At 32.4% G+C, this 11899-nt stretch overlaps 1 long non-coding RNA gene across 2 annotated transcripts; it reads left to right on the top strand.

Moving 5' to 3' along the window:
* The first annotated feature begins 5037 nt into the window (after window positions 1–5037).
* LOC107608160 (uncharacterized) lies at window positions 5038–7242 on the top strand. 2 transcript variants are annotated; one of them, XR_015892265.1, is made up of 3 exons: window positions 5038–5148; window positions 5323–6443; window positions 6626–7242. It is a non-coding gene; the product is annotated as an uncharacterized LOC107608160 (long non-coding RNA). The 2 variants fall into 2 exon arrangements; XR_015892266.1 differs by lacking the exon at window positions 5038–5148 and adding an exon at window positions 5155–5221.
* The last annotated feature ends 4657 nt before the right edge of the window (window positions 7243–11899 follow it).

Here is an 11899-nt window from a genome sequence, read left to right as displayed (position 1 = left end):
TAAATTGTTAAATCTTGAATCTAATCAATTGGTTGAAAATTTCCTGGGAAGACGGACATGAATATTACTTGGTGTACTGGAACCAAGCATTCTTCTTCTTCATTAAAAATAGGTTGACTGTTTGTAAATTTTAGGGATATATCCCTTGGATTTACATTGTCAATCATATTTTTAAATCTCTTTACTGCATCAACGAATCCTGCAGGAAACTCACTAATAATTTTTAGATCATTAAAAATTAAAATTGTATCAATTAATCCATACTGGAAAAACTGATAGGTGTTAGATGGGAAAGCATCTGGAAATATAACCAGCTTTGTTAGCTGTTCTTTGGCAATAGGATAATATCCCAAAATTGCCCTTTTTTCTTCAGTCCAATTCAGGACTATGTTAAGGGTTTCTCTAAGATTTGATCTACAGACCCTTTTCTTTTCCTTGATTGCAGCCCTTGTAGGAATGTTTCTAATTATCCATGTTCTTTGGGTTTGAATTGGAGCTTTATCTACTCTTTTTAGGGTTTGCTCTGGATGGAGAGCTTCATATTCCCTGAAGGATTCCTTTGCCTCTTCCAGTGTTAAAAACTCTCCTTTATGAATTATCCTTGATTGATGTGTGAATGGTGCCGCTTTTTCCCAGGCATCATATACTCCTTTCATAGGGCCATTATAAATTACATAATATTTTTTATCTTGGGTGGATTTTTTAATATTTTCAGCAATTGTTTTATTTTCTGAAATTTTTTCTTCACCTGATTTGTCCACCATGCTTAGCTGGCTGAACTCTGATGGTTTTGCTTGTTGTGTTGATTTCATTGCTTCAATGACCTTCTTGAGGGATTGGATCTGTGTCCTTATTTGCTGACAATGCTTGCATTTTTCGAGTTCTTGCTCATATTTTTGAATTTCTTGATCTAATGCGTTGTAGACGAACTCCATTCTCTTGTTAATGTATCTGCAATAACATTTTTGTCACCCTTAATATATTCAATTTTTATTGGATATTGTAACAAAAATAATTGCCATCTTACCAATCGTCCATGATTATAATCAACTTTTAAATTATATCGTATGAAACCTGTTAGGTAACTTGAATCTGTCCTTAATGTAAATTCTCTGGGTAGTAAATCAATTTTTCATTTCTTAAGAGATTTAATTGCTGCTAGAGTTTCCTTTTCATGAGTGGTATATCTCTGTTCTGTTGGAGTAAAAGTCCCTGAAATATACCTGCAAAGTAATTCCTTTGGGGAATATTTAGAATCTAGTGATTCTTTTTCTTGTTCCAAACTTTTTATAGCTTTCTTAGCTTTTAGACATCCTGACCAGGTTATGTCTGAAGCATCTGTTTCTACTATTAAGTAGTCGTTTTCTTCTGGAATATAAAGTTCTGGAAGTTTTTCACATAATTCTTTAACTCTTTGAATTTGCATACTATCTTTTTCATCTCATTTCCATTCTTTTTTAGTACTTATTTTTGGAAATAAACTTTTAGTGTATTCTGTTATATTCTTTAAAAATTATTGATCAGAAATATAATTTATACACCCTAAATATCTTTGTAATTGTTTTCTATCTTCTATTTTATTAGAAAATAAATTTACCTTTTCTAGAATATTTGGTTAAAGTTTTAACTTTCCTTGAGTGGATAGAATTAATCCAAGAAACTCTATTTCTTGTTTTGCTATTCTTGCTTTCTTTTTGCTAAGAACTAATCATTTTTCTTTACATCTTTCTAAAACTATTAATAATTTTTGAAGATGATCTTCTTTATCCTGTTTTGTAAAAATTAGTATATCATCAATGTACACTAAAACAAATTCATTTAACTCTTTTAGATTTTCTTCCATAAATCTTTGATAAATACCTGAGGCTTGTTTTAATCCGAATGGTAATACATTCTATTCATAGAGCAACACACTTGTTGATTCTTTTGTTGGGCAAGTAAAAGCAGTTAATTTCTTTGTTTCTTCGTCTAAACGAAGTTGCCAATATCCTGATTTTGCATCAAGAGATGAAAACCAAGTTGCTCCTTTGATTTTTTCTAAAATAGAATCTTTTCTTGGAAGTTTATGAGCATCACCAATAGTTGCTTCATTCATCTTCTTATAGTTAATAACCATTCTTCGTTTTCCCCTTTTAATTTCATTATTGTTTTCGACATAAAAGGCTGGAGCCGCATGAGGACTTTTACTTAATCTTATAATTCCTTTTTCCAAAAGATCTCTACATTCTAATGAGAACTCTTCTCTATCTCTTGCGGAATAAGGAATTTTATTTGGAACATTTATCTCTTTTGTAGGATCTTTTAATTTAATACTTACTAATTCGTTATTTGTATTTTTAATATCTAAAGAATTTTCAGCACAAATTTCATCCAAAAGTTCTTCTATCTTTATTTTCAGATTATTTTTTGGAATATTTATCTGAAAGTATAAATTTAAATAACATGTCTCTAATATAGAAAATATTTTAAATTTTAAGATCTTATCTATAGTAGTAGTTGGTATTTTTATACATTTTGATTTTTGATTTATTGAAGAATCGTGTGGAGCTTTTAAAACTATATATGTTAATTCTTGAATGAATGGATGATATAGCTTTAAAAAGTTATTTCCTATGATAAAATCCATTCCAAAATCTAATATATATATAGATGGAACAATGAATCTATAATTTTGAATAAAAATTTCAGCCATCTCTGCTTTTTGGTCAATTTTATGTATTGATTTGTCAGCTATTCTAACTCTTAATGGTTTCTTTAATTTTTTCCAATCAAGTTTTATATTTGTACCAGCAAAACATTGTGTTGCTCCAGTATCTATGAAAGCATTTATAAATTTTTTTGTTATTTTTATAGTAATAAATGTGACATTATTACTCAGTCTTTGAGTCTGTTTCTGAGACATATTCAAAAATATAGTCTAGGTTATCATCAGATTCTTCTAATGGTTCCATGAAACAAGACTTAGCAATTTCTATTTGTTTGGTAAGATCCTTTTTATCCTTCTTTTTTGGACATTCATTTGCATAGTGTCCTTCTTCTTGGCAATACCAACACTTACAATTTTCTTTTTTATTTGGGCAATATTCACTTTTTTGTCTTTTGTTTTTATTGTTATTTCTTTTTCTAAAATACCTCTTTTTTCTCCAGTTTGGATAGTATTTTCTTTTTCTAAATTGATATTTTCTTTTTCTTTGAAAATTTTTATTAAGACCATATTTTTTGGGTATCTCTTCATTATCCTGACAGCAAATTCTAATTATATTTACAAATCTTTTTTGAGTCGCTTCTTACATACAACGTTCTTTTATTTCCTCTCTTATTGCAGAGGTTGCTCCACCAAAATTATTTTCAACTGTCCCCCTATTTATTTCTCTTATAAATCTTCCCATTATAAATTCATTAGCAGGATATGGAAGTTTTGTTATATACATACTAAGATAATGATTTTTATCTTCTTCTTTTAATTTGTAATAATGTATTCTATATTCACATATATAAGACTCCACATTACATAAATCATATATCTGAATATTAGCTAAATGGTTTTTTGCTTCTTGATATTCTTTATTATAGACTTCTTGTCTATGATCTATAATATTTTTTCCAAAAAATTCTTTATATAGAATCATCATTATATGTAATATCTTATCATAAGCTGTTGTTTTTGTTGCTAATTCTTCTATTATTTGGTTTTCTATTGATGTCATATAATTTCTTATAGTTCCTTTAGTATGAAACCCTATGTAATTCCAAATATCTCTTCCAGATAATTCACTAAGTTTTGGATTAGTAAAGGCTTCTAATAAGAAGGAATTCAACCAATTTTCGAAATTTTCTTTTTCATTCTTTTTACAGTCTAAATCGAGCATTCTTTCTCCTTCCATTTCCTGGGTTTTAGGAACGTATTTTGATGGTATTTTTGTATATTTTGAATCTTTATTTATAAACCCTTTTTTAAAAGCATAATTATCAAAACCTGTTTCCCATTTAAATTGAGATTGACTATCCTTAGATGTTCCAGCTTCGTTTTTTACTTGTATTGGAATTGCTGGTTCTTCGTCACTTGAATAATCTAGGATGTGTTCTTCATTTTCTATATTTTCAGAATTTACTAATTCTTCTTCTATTTGAAATCCCTGTTCCATAATATTATTTTCCTGAGCCATTTTTAATTGTTTAAAAAGCATTGTAACTTTTTCTAATTTTTCTTCAATATTCATAATTTCAATGGTGGTTTTACTTTTAATTCTGCTATGTTGATTATATTTTGAAAATTTTCTTCTTTGGGATTCTCTTTCTGAAAATATTTATTTAATATCTGTTTGATTTCGTTTATATTAGGTTCCTCTTTTTCCTTATTTCTTTGAAATTTTATAGATACTAAAATTTCTTCAAGCATATCTACTATAGAATTTAATTGTGGGTTAAAAGTATGATAAAGATGTGGGGAATCATTTCCATGGTAGCATTTTTTAGAAATTCCGTGTGAAATATAAGTTTTTTCAGGTTTTTGAAGTCTTTCAATAAAACTTATAGTAAAATAAAGATTTTGAGAAAAATCATTTTGTATTGATTTTAGGAATTCGGTGTCATTACAATTAACATTAGTTAAAATCATTAGTTTTTGATCTATTAATTTTGATAGTTTAATAATTTCTTCTCTTAAATCTTCTAATTTACTTTTTTCTATTAGGTAACGCTTTTTCTTATAAAAAGCTATAATTTTAAGTGTTTTGTAGTAAAAAGTGTGATTTTAAAATGTATGGTTTAAATTTTGCCACGTAGACATCTTTAGAAAAAGTTGTTTTTGTAATGTTTATGTGAGTGGTGGCTTTTCTTAAAACTTGATATCAGCCTTGATATGTTTCACTTTATACTTATCACTTGGCAGTTTGAGAAATATCTTTCCTGTTCTAATAAAAAGAATATTAAGAATATAGCTGAAACGTGTCCAACTCTAGGTCACTTTAGATTGTAAGGTGGACACATCACACTGCAACATATGTCGTGCTGCAGTTATAATTATTTAGATAAATGACAAAACTGGCCTCTGTAGATCATGCTTTGATTTTAATGCCATTTGAGGACTAACTGTTGCTAAAAGCTGTACCTTTTACGTGGAGTGTTGTATTGGTTGAATATGCACTGGTGAGATTATGTAATGAATATACCTGGGTGTAAATTATTGCAGGCATCTGAATTTTAAATCTAGATAACATAGGTTGTCTGCTTTACTGAATATGCTCACAGCTCACCTAACACAATCTCTTGGTGATAATAAAAGTACTGTATGAATACTAAAAAATATTAATTCTCATGCAGATTTGAAGATGATAAAAGTGTTTCCAACATATCTGAAAACTATGGGAAGAATATACCAGTGGGGAACGAGTCACCCTTAACTTGTACATAGGTGAAATTGTTTCCCTTATTTGTGAAGGCATGTCATCATCATCATAGGCAAGTAAAAGAAAAGTAAGTGGTTTTCTTCTGCCTTTGCTGTTGGATTATTTAAACTTTATTTCAGCTGAGTTATTTTCGTTTAGAGATTCACAAATTTTCTGTTGTGTCTGCAGTCTTCCCAGGCTATATGAACAGGTTTGTGCCTAGTATTGAGTTTATTAAAAATAGCAGAGGATAACTATTTCAGTAATTTAGTGTTTTTCCTATAAAACAGTAGAGGATAACTAGTATAAAATCTTGATTAATTTTAGTATACTTTACCAGGTTATAAAAGCGTTTGGCAATCCAGATTTCTTGAATATGGTATTTCCTTTGTTGTTTGATATGACCAAGTCAGCACCCTGAAATCTGGGCAGCAACCTTTGGCCGGTGATACTACAAAAACAAGTGATGACAAGTTCTAGATTTTCATTTATATGTTGCTATTCTTTTTACTCGTTAGATAGTTTATGACCGATGGAGGGTACTCCAATAATTAGTAGCAAAAGGAAGAAAAACTATATATAGAAATTTTAAGAAAGATTTGAGATTTCCATGGTCTGTTTATCTATTTGGTTTATCTTTGGATACTATATGGCAATGGCGTTTGGTTTATGATGTTGATGCCATAGACTGTACAAACTTTTTTACTGATATATCTTCTTTGCAGATTCGGACAGTGAAGAAATTTTGGTTCCGCATACCAAACTTGTGGTGTGTCTAACCTCTTGCATCCATGTGGCTAATACCAATATAAGTGATATTCTTGAAAATCAAGAGCTTAATCCTCCTGTACGCAGTATTTACCGATTTCAGCCATTGTTAGATGTATTTATGAGAGGTTGCAGCAGTTATTTGTCAGGAAGGGTAGAGAGGCACAAGCACAAATGGCAGTCGGTAATCGGTTTTCTGAGTAGCTACTAGCTGCTGTTGAGAAGGACAGGGAAAAAATTCTCAAGATGTGTGTTACACACTGTGACAACAGGGCCTCAGTATTTATGGTACAAGAGTTAGAACTTTTGAGAGTTGGTTGATGAACGGATATTTTATATGCTTTTTGGCATCATTTTCATATAGTTTTTGTTATGTTTTGTTTAAGTTTTATTATATTTTCATAAGTTTTAGTAAAAAATTCATATTTTTGGATTCTACTTTAAGTTTGTGTGTTTTATGGTGATTTTAGGTATTTTCTAGCTGAAATTGAGAAGTTTGAGCAAAAGTCTGATTTAGAGACAGAGAAAAAACTGCAGATGCTGTCAGGATCTAACCTCCGTGCACTCTAAAGGAGCATTTCTGGAGCTACAAAAGTCCAAATGGCACGATCTTAACGGCTATGGAAAGCTAACATCCAGGAATTTCTAGAAATATATAATAGTCTATACTTTGCTTTGGAAATAAAGGCCCAAAATTGGCGTTCAACGCCAGCCACCAGCCCCATTCCTGGCGTCCAACCCCCAAAAGGGAGTAGCTGGCGTCCAACGCCCAAATAGGAGTCCCAAGCTGGCGTTCAACGCTCCTAAGGAGTCCTAGCACGTGGAGATACTCCAAGCTCAGTCCAAACACTCACCAAGTGGATCCCAGAAGTTGATTTTCGCACTATAGGACTAGCTTAACTTATTTTCTGTAATTCTTAGTTAGCAGATTAGTGTATATAGGAGAAGATCAACCATGTTTAGATCTCTCTCTCCAGCATATCTTACATTCAAACACTATTCTATGTACAATATAAGTCACTAAGTTCCTAAGGTTAAGGTTAGGAGTTCTGCCAATTCTTATGAATTAATAATATCATTATTCTATTTCAACCTATGCTTGATTCTATTCTAAGATGTATCTTCGTTCTTCATCCTAATGGATTGGGAGTGTAACTTGACCGTCATCCCAATTCCACATGGATTCTTGCGAGTCCTTGACGGGATAGTATTGAACCACCAACTTGATTATATATCTCTTAGATGGCTAATCCACGGCTTCATTGGGGACTTCTCGAGACATTAGTTCAGCCGAGGTGCGGGACGATTAGGGCCTTTGTGGTATAGGCTAGAACCAAAGGAGCAGCGTTCTTTGATCCGAAAGATCCGACATTGTCTGTGGCATTTTGAGTAGGATCACCAAGGGAATGAACTGCTAGAGCTTCACCCCGTTCAGATTGGATGACCGCTGACCCGGCGTTAATCATATACAGCCTGCCATAGAATGAATCAATCAGAAATTGGAGTAGATGGTGAGAAAAGTTTATCCAGAAGGAAGAAGCATCTCCGAAGCCTCAACCGTTCTCACACCATTGATTTTACACCTATCTAATAATGTTTTATTTAATTATTCTGCTTTATGCGTTTTCTCTTGACAACTATATTTTCTATCCACCTAACTAAGATCTGCAAGGTAACCACTGCTTGCTCAAACCAACAATCTCCGTGGGATCGACCCTCACTCACCTGAGATATTATTTGGACGACCTGGTATACTTGTCGATCTATCTGTGCGAAATGTGCAAAGTCAGTTTCGTGCACCAAGTTTTTGGCGCCATTGTCGGGGATTGTTCGGATTTGACAAACTATCGGATTATCTTGTTGCTTAGATTAGGTACTTTTTACTATTTTCTTTGTGTCTTTTGTTTTCTTTTCAAAAAATTTTTCAAAACCTTTTCTTTTCTTTATTTATCTTTGTCTTTTGTGTGAATCTTTTGTTCTTGTTCTTGTTCTTGTTAAAGTTTCGAACTTTCTTAATGTCTTTTCCAAAAATTTTCAAAAATAGTGTCTTTTGTTTTAGTCTAGTGTCAGTTCTTAAGTTTGGTGTTGTTTCTGTGTTCTTTATTTATCTTTATTTCTTGGTATTCAAGTTGTTCTTGTTTCTTTTCTTGTTTTGATCTTAAAATTTTTAAGTTTGGTGTCTTTTGGTGTTTTTCTTTTAGAAAAAGTTAGTATCTTTGATTTAAAAATTTTAAGTTTGGTGTCTTTTGGTTGTTTTTTTCTTTCTTCATTAATTCAAAAAATAAAAAATATCTCCTTTATCTTTATTAAAAATTTTCTAAAATTTCACTTTCTTTTTTTATCTTGATTTAAAATTTTTTAAGATTGGTGTTTTCTTGTTAGTAAAGTCAAATTTCAAATTTTAAATCTTATCTTTTCATATCTTTTTCAAATCTTTATCTTATCTTTTTATCTTTCTTTAAATTTCAAAATTCCTATCTTATCTTATTTCAAATTTAATTTTTAAAACTCAATTTCAAAATTAAAATTTCAAATTTTAAATTTCAGTTTCAAAATTAAATCTTTTTCAAAAATCAAATTTCAAATCTTATCTTTTCAAATCTTCACCATATCTTATCTTTTCAAACTTAATTTCAAATCTTTATCTTATCTTGTTCCAATTTCAAAATTCAAAATCAAATCTTTTTAAATTTTTATCATATCTTTTCTAATTTTAAATTTTAAAATTAAATCTTTTTCAAATCTCCTATCTTATCTTAATTTTAAATCTTTTTTAATTAGTTACTTGTTTTCTCTTTTCTCTTTTTCAAAACTTCCTAACTAATTCCTCTCTCTTCTATTTTAGAAAACTTCTCACTTCTTTCTCTTTCTTCTTTTTCGAAAATCATTCTTCAATTTTCAAATCTTTTTAGTTAATTAGCTTTTAATTTTCTTCTTGTTTTTGAAATTAAATAAATAACTAAAATAAAAACAAAAATATTTTAATTCTAGTTTCTCTTTTTACTTCTTAATTTTTGAATTCTTCATCTCATTCTTCTACCCTCATTCTTCTTTCTTCTTCACACCCCAAAGGAAGTTACCTATACTTTGACATAGAAACTTTCATTCTCTTTCTTTCTTGTTCTTCTTTTTCTTGTTTATGAGCAGGAAGAGAGATAAAGAACCTCTCTTTGATCCTGATCCTGAATCTGAGAGGACCCTAAGGAGGCGTTTACAACAAGTTAAAGCACAACACTCCGGAAGAGATCTCAAAGAACTTTTTGAACAAGAAACAGAAAATACAAGCATGGCAGCCGAACAGAACAATGGAGGAGATGCAAGGAAGGTTCTTGGTGACTTTACTACACCCACTTCTGACTTCTATGGAAGAAGTATCTCCATACCTGCTATTAGAGCAAATAACTTTGAGCTTAAGCCTCAGTTAGTCTCTCTAATGCAACAGAATTGCAAATTTCATGGACTTCCACTGGAAGATCCACATCAATTCTTATCTGAATTCTTGCAAATCTGTGATACTGTTAAGACCAATGGAGTGGATGCTGAGGTCTACAGGCTTATGCTTTTCCCTTTTACTGTTAGAGACAGAGTTAGGATGTGGTTGGATTCTCAACCCAAAGAAAGCCTAGACTCTTGGAAAAAGTTGGTCAATGCTTTCTTGGCCAAGTTCTTTCCACCTTAAAAGATGAGCAAGCTCAGGGTGGAAGTACAAACCTTCAGATAAAAAGAGGGTGAATCCCTCTATGAAGCTTGGAAAAGATACAAGCAACTGATCAGGAGATGTCCTCCTGACATGCTCTCAGAATGGTCTATCCTAGGTATTTTCTATGATGGTCTATCTGAGATATCCAAGATGTCCTTGGATCACTCTGCTGGTGGATCACTCCACTTAAAAAAAAATGCCTGAAGAGGCACAGGAACTCATTGAAATGGTTGCAAACAACCAGTTCATGTACACTTCTGAGAGAAATCCTGTGAACAATGGGGTAGCTCAGAAGAAAGGAGTCCAAGAAGTTGACACTCTGAACGCCATATTGGCTCAGAACAAGATCTTGACTCAACAAGTCAATATGATCTCTCAGCATTTAACTGGAATGCAAGCTACAACTAGCAGCACTCAAGACACCTCATATGATGGAGATGCCTATGATCCAGATCAACCCATGATAGAAGAGGTAAACTACATGGGAGAACCCTATGGAAACACCTACAACTCCTCATGGAGAAATCATCCTAACCTTTCATGGAAGGATGAACAGAAGCCTCAGCAAGGCTCCAACAATAATCAAGGTAGAAGAACCCAGAATAAGTTTAACAACAGACCACCATTTTCATCTTCTCAAAAATAGATGAAGACTTCTAAGCAGAGCCTTTCTGACTTAGCAACCATAGTCTCTGAACTCTCTAAGACCACTCACAGTTTCATAACAGAAACTAGGTCCTCCATCAGAAATCTGGAGATACAAGTTGGTCAACTGAGTAAGAGAATCCCTGAGACCCCTCCTAACACTCTTCCTAGTAACACTGAAGTGAACCCATGAGAAGAGTGCAAGGTCATTACAGTGGACATTGAGGCCAAATTTGAAGGGGATGATCTCGAGTTGAACGCCAGTAAGGAACTCCTTACTGGGCGTTTAACGCCCAAAGAGGAACCATCATTAGCGTTGAACGCCAGTAAGGAAGTCCTTACTGGGCGTTCAACGCCCAAGGAAGTACCATCACTGGCGTTGAACGCCAGTAAAGGGATACAAGCTGGGCATTCAACGCCCAAGGAGACACAACTCCTGGCATTGAACGCCACAATAGGAGTAGTTGGCGACCCTAAGCCCACTGAGAAATTTCCTATTGAAGAACTGATATAACCCAATGTTCATGAGGAGCCCATTGACCAGCGAGGATGACCATCGACGCGTACGCGTGACTGACGCGTACGCGTGACATGCGCTACCTGCAGAAATCGCAGAAAATGCTGAGGGCGATTTTGGGCTGAGTTTGGACCCAATTTTCGGCCCAGAAACGCAGACTAAAGCGAGGGGACAAACAGAGACTCAAGACACATTGAATCATTATTCACAATTTAGGTTTTAGATGTAGTTTCTAGAGAGAGAGGCTCCCTCCTCTCTCTAGGTTTTAGGATTTCTCTTAGTTTTAGGTTTATTTCTTCTCAATTCCAGGTTCAATGTTCCTTTAATTTAGTTTCTCTTTTACTTTTAATATTTTTAGCATTCTAGTTTATTTATTTACCTTGTTTATTATTCTATGTTGCTATTTTACTTTATGAACTCTCATGTTAGATTGAATTTCCATATTAATGCAATTTATGTTTTCTATATTTATGATTGTTACTTCCTTTATTTATCATCATTGACTTGCAATTGGTCATTTAGGTTTTATTATCTCTTATTAATTTCTATGTTTTTATGTTATGCTTTCTAAGTGTTTGATTGAATGTTTGGGAGAGTTTTAAATTAGCTTTTTATATTTTTGGCTTTGGTTGATTAATTAGAGACTCTTGAGTTATCAAATTCCTTGTTGATTGATAATTGAAAGTTGCTAATTGATTTGGATCCCTCTAAAGCTAGTCTTTCCTTAGGAGTTGACTAGGACTTGAGGAATCAAATTGATCCATCCACTTGACTTTTCTTCATAGTTAGAGGTTAACTAAGTGGGAGCAATGGCAATTCTCATCACAATTGATAAGGATAACTAGGATAGGACTTCTAATTTTCATACCGTGCCAAGAGTTT

Source organism: Arachis ipaensis, chromosome B7, assembly GCF_059453495.1.
Source record: "Arachis ipaensis isolate K30076 ecotype BB chromosome B7, ASM5945349v1, whole genome shotgun sequence".
Lineage (NCBI taxonomy): Eukaryota > Viridiplantae > Streptophyta > Magnoliopsida > Fabales > Fabaceae > Arachis > Arachis ipaensis.
The sequence above is the reverse complement of the archived record's forward strand: the minus strand, read 5'-3'. Positions and strand labels throughout refer to the sequence as shown.